Here is a 12,136-nt window from a genome sequence, read left to right as displayed (position 1 = left end):
CTCCGCTCCCCCCGCCCCTTCACTGTCTCTCTCTCAAAATAAATAAGTAAACTTAAATAAAAAAAAAAAAAAGAAAGGAAGCCCCTTGGAGATCAGATAAACCTCTTGATCAATGCATCCTCGCAGAGTTCTTCTAACCCCATAAAAGAGAAGATTTAGCAACCATTTTTTCACTGTAACTTATGCTTTGGAGTTGAGTCCGGAATTATACCATATACGTGAACTAACTAGAATTTAAATAAAAGCTTGAAGAAAAAAAAAAGAAAGAAATAGACTTTTCCCCGAGTAATTTTATCTGTAAAATGGGAACATTAAACTTGATCATCGGTGAGATCCAGCTCTTACGTTTATGAGGTCTTGATGCCCAAGAATCAGGTAAAATATTTGTCTACCCATATGTGAAGATAGTGTGTGCTTCCTTACGCAGCCAGTATGTAATACTGGGAGTCTGAACGTCTCCTATTTTTCTAAAAGAATTACATAAATGAGCTAATAACGTAGAGGAGATTTAGAGATTAGTTGTTGGGAAGATTCCTATGACTTTCGGACCCCTGAATAAAATATTAGCAAAATGAATTACTCAAAAAAATAGTGAAGGTATGACAGAAAGCTAGTGTTTGTCGGTGAATTCATGAAACACACGGCAAGCTAAGATTTACTGTTTGAGAAAAGCCAGGAGAGGCCCTCTTCTCACACTTTCCGACATAAATAGAAAGTATAGATGTGTAGATAGAGATATTCGTATACCCTAAACATGTCCATTGCATAAAAGGTGGGAAAAAAAATGAAACACCTTTCAAGAGTAGTTACCTCTGAATAGTGAAACCACAGACAATTGCTGTTTTCTTCTCTTTTTATGCATTCCCTAAATTTCTTCTTATTTATCATCAGGAAAAGATATTTTGATACAATGGATTTGTTTCTATTAATAGACCCCTGGATGTGGTCTGCTCGAGAGTTGTAGCAAGAAGAAATGTTAAATAATTTTAGCATACAAGAATATCTATGGCCAATGTGCCTATGAGCAAGAAATATGAGAAGTTTGATCTAAATACAGAAAAGCTGAATTCAATTCACATGTCGCGGATGAGGCACCAAGAACAAAAAGAAAAAAAATGTATTATGCTCAAAAGTGATGGTTGGTGGCCACAGCTTATATTTCATGGCTTGCCAAGAGACTGTGTTTTGCCAACTTTGCAAGACCTACTCTTTACATGATGGGATGAACAACGAGATAAAAACTATAAATTACCAAGGAGAATTTAGGGGATATTGTTGAGGAATTAGAGTAGAATGTGGTCATTTATTTCATTTTACTATATTCAGACATTATAAAATTTTGTTGGAGAAATTTACTAAATATCTTCCCTAAAATGAAGACATTTTTTAGACCCAAAGATCCTCAGCTGCCCAATTTCTTGGATCACTATTGGCTCGTAAAAGAGATCATGCTTATTGATGTGATAAAGTATCCAAACAAAACGAAATTAAAACTATGGAAATACAAAACACACGATTTGCTTTCATGAAAATATGAACGTGTCTAAACTCAACGTGGACCCCTGGATGGAGTGATCTGCATTCCTCCTTCCTCTCCATGCTGCACTCTGGGTAAATAGAATCACAGTCTCAGAAAAATTGTGGAGCTATGTTATGGAAATTAATTTGCAGTTTCAGAAGAGAGTTGTGGGAGGAAGGAAAAAAAAATTAACTGCTTCTCCAATCTTCCATAAATTATGAGTGCTTGACTGGAAAGGCAGAGGCCAGTGAAACCAAAGGAAGGGGAAGGGGCTCCATAGATGATCATCCAGGGAGCTGAATGTGTTCTATCGTCTGGGCAATGACATGGACCCCGCATCAACAGATTGCAGCACATTCTCCAAGTACGTGTATCTTCTTTCAGCTGGAAACAAGTGACAAAAAGTACGTATCCAACAAAGTTTTTGAAACTTTTATCACTGAAGACCTTATCTGGAATTATCAGAAGGAGAAAGTACTCATGGGACTGGATTATTGGCAAGACATGTTACACATTTATTGACTTCAGCTAAGTATATGTTCATATTCCAATCCCTCCCCCGGCCTTTTTTTTTTCAATATGTTTGAGTGGCTAAAACTCCAGAATAGGTAATATATTTTTTAAACACCCATTTATGCAAACCCAGTATAAATTAGATATATTTTTAATCACATTCATCCTTCTATGGCAGCCGTCACGAGCCTCATTTTTCAGATGAAATGTCTGAAATCCAAGGGTGAAGTGATGTAGGGTCTTACTACAGATCGCAGGTGGGAGAATTGAAATGCAAATCTATCTTCTGGTTGTAACATGGTAACTTTCACATATAGCATGCATCCTTCTCCAAAAAGTTCAAGTTTTATCTTTCTTCTCTTTAACTCATGACAGTTTCTTATTACACTGGATTATTATCAGGATCTCCACTTATCTATTTATACATCATGTTCATTGTTCCTATCTTATGCAGAATAGTACAAAACGTTGTTCAATGAGTTGTTTTTTTTTTTTGGCACGACTAGGAATGCTCTACATGATTTTTCTCTTCCATTTTAAAGTATGAGAATTATTTTAAATACCTCAAAATATTAAACCATTCTTAAGTTACTGGTGTGGATACTGTGTGGTCAAGGTGCTTTTTCTCTTAATATGTTGTTGGATTCAATTTGTTTATAGTTTATCTAGAATGTTTGCATTTATTCATAAGTGAATCAGCCCACAGCTTTACTATGTTATTATGCAATGTTTGGTTTCCAATGTTCACTTTAAGAAAAAAGCATTTGTCTGTACTTTATAACACTTCAAACAATTGTGGAATCATGTATTCCTTAAATTGGGGGTGAGAATTCACCCAACAACGTAAGAAAAAGAAAAAACAGAAGAAGTAGAGCTTCCTACATCTAAAGACTGTGAGTCTTGTCTTTTTTTTTTAATTTTTTAACATTTATTTATTTTTGAGACAGAGAGAGACAGAGCATGAACGGGGGAGGGGCAGAGAGAGAGGGAGACACAGAATAGGAAGCAGGCTCCAGGCTCTGAGCCATCAGCCCAGAGCCCGACGCGGGGCTCGAACTCACGGACCGCGAGATTGTGACCTGAGCCGAAGTCAGACGCTCAACCGACTGAGCCACCCAGGCGCCCCCGTGAGTCTTGTCTTTAATGAGCAAACTTCCAGATGGATCTGAACCATGAAACTTCTGCCTTAACCTCTCCACCTAAACTGAGGAGTCGACTTAACTCCAAGGGGACAAGAGCCACTAAGAAGCAACCGTACCTCTCCAAATGGAGGGACCAGGGTGTGTGCATCTCAGCGCTAGAAATTCCAGACAATTTGCCAAACTGCTAAATACCACCTGCCTCTGTAAACACACGTTGCTTTTCGTACACAACATGTTCCAGGTACAAGGCAGCTCTCTACCAAGGACCCAGGCGCTGTGATTTTCTGACTTTGCCCTTTCCACATGTTAGCAAGCTGCCGCAGCAGTCCCGGCTGCCACAGGCTCACATGACAATATCCAGAGAGGAAGGAAGGTATTTCTTCCCCGATGTCTACTCTATTAGGTAAAACATTTTCCAAGAGCTCTTAGTAGACATCCCCTCCTGTCCCTTTTACCAGGAAATGTATCTTGTGTCCATGTCATAGATGCAACGGAGATGAGAACACAAGTACAAGGCATTTCAGCATCTATTGTAGGAGTTTGCTCTCTCAGCAAAGCAAGAAATGAAGGAGAAAGAGCTGTTCTGAAGGCCATCAACACTTTGGTCACAGGAGAATAGGGGACGATGGGCGCCCAGGGAAGACCCATTGGGGATGAGAGGAAAGAGCAACAAAGAAGGGAGTATTGGGCTACAAAACACAAGCATGTTCATGTCCCAGGGCTGAGAATTACAGAGGAAAGTGTAGTTGTCTTTCAGTATTGTGCATGGGCTAGGCTTTGAATACATTTTGATTGAATGGATGGAAAAGGTAAGGTCAATAAGGTCTGGATGTACTCAGGGAAGCCCAGGATAGGAATATTTGAGAGCACATCTTATTTTTCTGACATTGAACTCAAAGAATATAGCAGTTAATTTTTACCTGATCAAAGACCAGGGCGAAACCTGGACACCGCAGTAGTTCAATCATTGTTACGCCCACATGGGATATTTTAGGTATGGGACCTCAGGCTGTTACGGGGACTCACACTGTCCTATATCCCTCTTCATTTTGTTAATCCACTAATACTATCTTTCATCACAGGGATGACAATGCCTGGCGTATGGGAATAGAGATTATTTATTGCGGAAGGAAAAGAGATCTGTCTCCAATATGGCAAAATAAAGAGTAGCAATTCCTTATCATTCTTTGTGTTAAGTGTGTTACTGAGGCTTACCTCATCAGTGTTTAATCGGCTTCCTTCCTATTTTTCTCTCCACGAAGCCAGAGAGGTACATATTAAACACAGGAGTTTTTGACAGCTTCCTCTTCCCTAGGGCAGCTTGCTCAACTAATAATAACTAAGATATCTTTTGACAAGTGCAGCTAAGAGCTGGTAAAGCTTAGTCAATCTACATCGCCTTGTTGGCACTTCCTTTCCATTTTAGACCTGCCTTACCTTGAATAATGGAAACTGAACAATGGCCGCAGAAGCCATAAAATCCAAGAGAGATAGTGGGTGAAATCGGGCAAGGAGGGTTAGTGGGGATGAATGCAAAACCATACTCATATTGATCAAGGGAAGGAAAATACTTTTTCCAACTGCAATTGCGGCTGAAACCCATAAATTAGATGATTGAAGTAATAAGACACGTGAAATGGCTTTTAAGTCCACTACCTACTCTGTGTAATAAATTTCAAATGACATCGAGGCTTTTAGTGGAGAGAATGATTTATTGCCATCTGCAAGAAGGAAGCTTTCAGGGATTATCTCTAACGTGGCAAAACACTATTCCAAATTTCACAAAATTAGCAAAGCTTAGTGAAGCTTGGTGACTGAACTGACAAGCAAGCTCAGAAAGAAATGTTTAATGGAACAAAAATAACTGCAAACGCGCGCTCTCACATACCAATACTTAGGCGTGTATTAGCTCCTCAAAAGAAATCCAAGTTTAATGTTAAAGGAAGACGTTTAATTCTTTATTAAAGAAAACATTCCTGAGAATATTTGATTTGGTTTTTGATTATTTTTACTATGCGCACATATCCCCAAAAGAACATAGAAAAGTATAAATATATTCCAACTTGCTTTCATGGTGGAAGGGCCAAAATCCTAAGTTGACTGAACTTTTCTTGCCTCAGGGAACACCCTTCATTCAAAAAAAGCTGACAGAGTGTAATGAACTACCTGAACAAGGCATAGAAGGGACAACTGAGGAAGTAACTTTCCATAGCCATCTCTTTTTTGTTTTTTTTAAGTTCATTTATTTATGTTGAGGAAGAGAGAGAGTGCACACGTGCACTCATGGGGAGGGGCAGAGAGAGAGAGAGAGAGAGAGAGAATCCCAAGCGGACTCCACGCTTGCAGGGCAGAGCCCAGCCCAATGCAGGGCTTGAACTCATGAACCGTGAGATCGTGACCTGAGCCAAAATCAAGAGTCAGATGCTTAACCTCCTGAACCACCCAGGTGCCCCACATATCCGTCTTTTAAAAAAATTTGCAGTTAGGCAACTTAGGTAAAATCTGAGAGGTAAGTACAAAAGCGTATTATTAGTGGCCGAGCAAACAGCCTGACAGGAAGTGATAGAGAAATCTCAGGATTGGGACAGGAAGCGACCAGAATGACGCCAGGAAGTCTGAGACCTGGAAAGACTTCCTGGATCTGGGATCTATGGCCACTTGTGCTTTCCTCTTGCCCATCTAATCCTTTTGTCCCGGCAGCGTTGCAAAGAATCAGAAAGTTGGGGATCCGGAAGCAGGACTTCCGTGCAGGCAATAGGTTCTCACTGCCAGAATTCTCGGATTCCAGATAGGCAATATTGGAGTTTTTTTTCCTTTCCTCCTGGTTTAGGATGAGCAGCACTGGGCTTTCAAGAGGGGCGACATCAGCCTGGCATACATTGTGTCCCCTCCAGTGCCACTCTTTTCCTTTCTTTACCCACAGTCCCCTCACTTTCTGAGGACCTGTACTCAGTCCTGGCTGAGACGGAATTGGCAGCCGTGCATTAACCATTTGTTGAACCTCTTTGTTTTCCCTCCACGTCACCTATTTTACTACCACAGAGACTCAGATTTCATTATCTCGCCTGTCAAGACTACAGTCTAAGAAAGGAAATGTTTTGGATATTAACGCAGCCTCTTATTCCCCCTCTAAATTGAACGGAACTGTGTTCCAATTTTTAATGATTTCTCCATTACCGCAAGATAGAAAAATAGCAAAAAAAAAGAAAAAAAAGTGCTTCTCAGTTACATAATTAAAAAGAGTATCTTCCTTAGATAATTTTCAAGTTGCCAATCTAAGAACCGTACATGGCTTAATTGTTAACAAGTGGTACGATGGGACAAATAACTAAAGTGGGGGTGAATCATACAGTGTGATGATGTGTTTTTGTCCAACTCCTCCTCATAGAAGCAAACTATTCCTACAAATGATAACTGGTAATTAAAAGTCACAAAACACATCGTGTTTCAGGTAGCCAGTGTCTCTGGATATGCCAAGGCATTCTCTCCCACTGATTAATTACTAAAATATTGTGTCTCGGGATACCTGGGTGACTCATTTGATTAAGTGCCCGACTCTTGATTTCAGCTCAGGTCATGTTCTCACAGTTCACAAGACTGAGCCCCGCATCAGGCTCTGCGCTAACAGCACGGAGTCTGCTTGAAATTCTCTCTCTCTCTCTCTCTCTCTCTCTCTCTCTCTTTCTTTCTCTGTCTGCCCCTCCCCCACTCTCTCTCTCTCTGAAAATAAATAAACATTAAAAAATAATAAGGGGCTCCTGGGTGGCTCAGTCAGTTGAGCTTCTGACTTAGGCTCAGGTCATGATCTCATAGTATATGAGTTCGAGCCCCGCATCGGGCTCTGTGCTGACAGCTCGGAGCCTGGAGCCTGCTTCAGATTCTGTGTCTCCCTCTCTCTCTGACCCTCCCCTGTTCATGCTCTGTCTCTCTCTCTGTCTCAAAAATAAATAAACACTAAAAAAAAATTTAAAAACAAATAAATAAATAAAATGTATCTCACAGATGTATGATATGAGTATCAAACAAATCACTTCTTTCCAACATTTCCATTTGCACTAAATCTGGATGAAGAGAAGTAATCCTCTCCATAAGTAATAAAATATTCTTCAAGAAAGTAGACCCATCATTTTAGAAATGTGGAGAAGTATTTCAGTCAGGGATGAGCTCCCCAAACCCTGTGATTTGAATTCAGAAAGCAATTAGTAACTACGTGTTCTCTCAGTTTCCGAGTTAACAGAAAGACCTGTGTCCAAGAATACTGGAATCTCACCACAGACACTATTCGAAAATAATATTATTCATTGAAAAGTAGTTCTTTCTCAGAACCCATTTGTTCTAACTATCTACTGCTATATAACAAAGCACTCTCCAAACCTAGTGACATAAAAATAGTGACCACGTTCTCATGGCCACGGAGTCTGTAGGTCAGGATTTTGAGCAGAGCACACTGGGGAAGTCTTGTCTCTGCTCCAAGGCATCCTGGGTCTCTGCTTGAAGACTCAAGTGGGTTGAGAGTGACTCACTTGTTGGGGGCTGGACTCATCTGGAATCTTCTTCACTCACATAACTGATGCCTGAGCTCAGCTAGGGCTGCTGACCAGCATGCCTGCAGATAGTCTCTCCACGTGGCCCGGTCTTACCCCAGCATGGCCCCTGGGCCTCAGAAAAAGCCCTCTGAGATAGAACATCCGGTAAACAGGAGATCAAGGCGGACATTGCTTGGCCTTTTCTGGCCCAGCCTCAGATCATATAGTATCTCTTCCACTAAATCCTGTTCCTTGCAAGTGAGTCCCAAAGGCCAGCCCAGTTTCAAAGGAAGAGCAATGAGACTTTGTCTTTGATGGGAGGGTGGCAAGGTCACATTGCTGAAGAGCCTGAGGGATGGGAGATGTCGTGGCCATCTTAGGAAAAGTCAGTCTGTCACACTATCCAAGGAGGAGGGTGGGATTTGAAATTCATTTAGCATCTTTTACATGCCATTCTTTATTTTTTCTAATGTTTATTTATGTTTGAGAGAGAGAGACAGAGAGAGACAGAGAGACAGAGAGAGTGTGTGTGTGAGTGGGGGAGGGGCAGAGAAGGAGACACAGAATCCAAAGCAGGCTCCAGGCTCCCAGCTGTCAGCACAGAGCCCGACACGGGGTTCGAACCCAAGAACCACGAGATCATGACCTGAGCCGACATTGGGGGCTTAACCAACTGAGCCATCCAGGTGCCCCAAAAGCTTCTGACTTTAAAAAAACAAATGTTTCATTATTATTTGAGATTCTATATGTTGAGTAGGCAGTTCCGATTTTGGCTGGACCTGTAGTGGTCTGAGAACTCGGTTGATCTGGAACCACCAAGAGGGCTCCCATGGCTGGCCCCAGATGCTGGTTTTTAGCTGGGAGCTCAGATGGTCAGCTGACTAGAACATCTACAGAGAACCTCTCCCAGAGACTCAAGCATCCCACAGCACAGGGGCTGGGTTCTGAGAGGCAGTATCCCAGAGCAAGCATCCCCAGAGACAATAAATGAAAGCTGCCAGCCCTCACAAAACTTGACTCAGAATTGCCACGGTCCGATATCGGCCATATTCAACTGGTTAAGCCGTCACAGCACCTTTTGAGATTCTAGAGTGGAGAAAAGCAGTTTCACTCTCAAAGGGGAGCAGTCAAGAATGGATAGACATCTTTATCCACCACAGAAATAGTAGAGTGAGAAAGAAAACACAAATAGAAACTATTTTGGTACAACTTCTGTTCGTGAACAGTTAGGCTCATCAGACACAACATAGTTGGTTAAGCAAAGCTCAAGGCAAAAGTTCTGAACTCTTGATTCAGTGTTCAGGAACTTTAAACCCGTTTCTGGGTGGCTCAGTTGGTTGAGCATCTGACTCTTGATTTCACCTCAGGTCATGATCCCAGAGTTGTGGCTCAGTGTGGAGCCTGCTTAAGATTCTCTCTCTCCCAGGGCGGTGAAGCATCCAACTTGGCTCAGGTCATGATCTCACAGTTTGTGAGTTCCAGCCCCACGTCAGGCTCTGTGCTGACAGCTCGGAGCCTGGAGCCTGCTTCGGATTCTGTGTCTTCCTCTCTCTCTGCTCCTCCCCCACTCATGCTCTTTCTCTCTCTCTCTCTCTCAAAAATAAACATTAAAAAAAAAATTTCTCTTCCTCTGCCCCTCTCCCCTGCTCACGTGCTCTCTCTCTTTCTCTAAACTTAAAAAAAAAAAAAAAAAAAGGAAACCTGATCTTCCCCAGTTGTCAGTAGGTCAGGGTGCCCTACAAAAGGGATTTGTATCATTTCTTTGTGAAGTACTTGAGACAACGCAACTTAAGAGTGCAAGTTGGTTACACATATGCCAGCTACCATCCTATACAACTGCCCCCTTATTTTATCCAATGCAAATTGAAAAAAAAAAGTTGCATGGGAAAAGGATCATGATGTTAGTTAAAAAGAGAGAGGGTTATAAACTTGTATTTATACCATCATTCTGATACTGCTTTTGCTTGTATGTTTTTCAAAGTGTTGGCATTTAATGCAATAGTATATGAAGGTTCAAGTTCACTATCTTCTGCTGCTCCTCGAGGCAGCGTACTGTATATCCTTGGGGATGGTTTCCAGAGATTAAATGTCAAGACTGGAGCTTCTGAGCTCCTGGGAAGCTAAATGCTCTGTGGCTGGTCCGAGGACCTGGGACCTGGCCATCTTAAACATGGAGTTGCCCAGGTGAGCCTTCGAATGTCGTGATACAAACAAGCGAGAAAGAACGCCTGGGTATTTACGAGGGTCAGAGCCAGGGTGTCCGCTCCGAAGGGCTGGAAGAGTGGGACGTTCTTCAGAATTTCGAGAAAAGCACGAGAAGGTTGACAATACGTCCAGGGAGGGAGTGTAGGTTGCAAGTTTAAGTCTAATGGAAGAGCAAGCCGCAGGTGGAGGGGCCTTTGCATGGGGTATGTGGGAGGCCCCTGGGGGTATTAAGCTCGACGGGTCTGAAAACCATAGCAGGTCCGGGGATGGGACAGGGCAAGAGGCAGAGGGGAGCACGGTCTCTACATAAACTGAAGAACGGAGGCTCTTCCTGATTTCCTGGATGGCAGGATGTTGCCATTCTGTGCCAGCCTAAGGAAAGAGAGAGAAGAGGCTGAAAATAACTAAGACTGGATTTCAGCCCCAATGAATGAGAACAGAGCCAGACGAAATTTGATTGTACCCAGTATTAAGAAATGTGAGTTGACTTTTAGCTGAAGAGCAATTCAGACCTTTCCTTCCTTCCTTCCTTTCTTTCTTTCTTTCTTTCTTTCTTTTTCTTTCTTTATTTTCTTTCTTCTTCTCCTTCTTCTTCTTCTCTTCTTTTTCTCTCTCTATCCCTGTCTCTCTCTCTCTCTGTCACACACACACACACACACACGCAAACACACACAAGGAATAGAAGAAAAACATACTATAACTATTAACAATCATGATTTATATGCTGTTAAATGATGGCTGACATTGTTACATTTTTCAGGGTTTTTCCTTCTTTTTTTCTTTCTTTTTTTTTTTTGGCAGCGACCATACATTAATTGCAAAATTGCAAAAGGATAGGACAAAATAGAACCTAATTAGATGACAAGCAAAAACCTAAAGTGTATTCTACTCCCCAGTAATCACCCTTGATCCAGGACCAGGCACATGGCTCTACGCGAGGTCCAAGGAAATGAGTTTCTAGACAGAGCAGCATGACCGTAGCCAAAACAGTCGAAGTAGAGAAGAACTTCCCACCCAGTGTTGACAATCGCAGCCAGCGGCTCTTACTCAGTACGCTTACTTTCTGCTCTCACTACTGTCAACGGATAGAAGATTTCTCTGGAGCTGACTCCACAAATGGGGCTTTACTCTTATTCCAGCGAAATTAAGCTTTCTATGAAATAAAGAAAACAAATAAAACATTTGCCAACTGTATCCATCTTCCTTTTCCATCTCTGGAAGGGCTAGATTCTAGGGTGAGGTCAGAGGGAGAAGGAACAGAGGGAGTGAAAATAAGTCAAAATTTCGTTTTCAGAAAAGAGAACAAAAAAGAAGAAAGAGAAGAAGGCAGTCGTAACTCACCGAGTAACAACGATATCTGCTGCTTCACAGGAAGCACGGGGTCTCTTTGGGTGCCATGAAAGTGGGGTGAGCATCTTTCATGATAGGGATGTTTCCAACCCATTTAAGGCTCAAAATACATAAATTTGTTTCTCTTGGACTCATGAGTGAAAATGAGAAATATACAGTCTTTCATCAAGCAGTTGAAGGTCAAAGGCAGGGAAGACAGGGCGATTGGGATCAAGACAGAAGACTACGACTCCTTCTGGGTTCATCAACTGGATTTTAAAAGTATCACATCAGAGCAACTTTACTATGAAAAGCCAAGTGAATTAGTCAGTCTTCCCCAGAGAGACAGAATCAATAGGATGTGTGTGTGTGTGTGTGTGTGTGTGTGTGTGTGTGTGTCTATGTATCTATGTATCTATCTATCATCTATCTATCTCTCTAGAGATTTTATTTTATTTTATTTTATTTTTTAATGTTTATTTATTTTTGAGACAGAGAGAGACAGAGCATGAACAGGGGAGGGTCAGAGAGAGGGAGACACAGAATCTGAAACCAGCCCCAGGCTCTGAGCTGTCAGCACAGAGCCCGACGCGGGGCTCAAACTCACAGACCGCGAGATCACGACCTGAGCCGAAGTCGGACGCTTAACTGACTGAGCCACCCAGGCGCCCCTATCTAGCGATTTTAAAAAATCAATTCATCCTACTATGGGGACTGGAAAATTCAAACTCTGCAGAGAGTGTGGTCAGATTGGAGAGCCAGGGAAGAAGTGATATTGCATCTAGAGTCCTAAGGCAGTCTTCCTCCAGAATTCCTTCTTCTTCAGGAGACCTCAGTCTTTTTCTCCTGAACCCTTCCACTGATTGGATGAGGCTCACCACATTATGGAAGGTAATCTGCTG

The sequence above is a fragment of the Lynx canadensis genome, chromosome B2 (genome assembly GCF_007474595.2).
Source record: "Lynx canadensis isolate LIC74 chromosome B2, mLynCan4.pri.v2, whole genome shotgun sequence".
NCBI lineage: Eukaryota > Metazoa > Chordata > Mammalia > Carnivora > Felidae > Lynx > Lynx canadensis.
The sequence above is the reverse complement of the archived record's forward strand: the minus strand, read 5'-3'. Positions refer to the sequence as shown.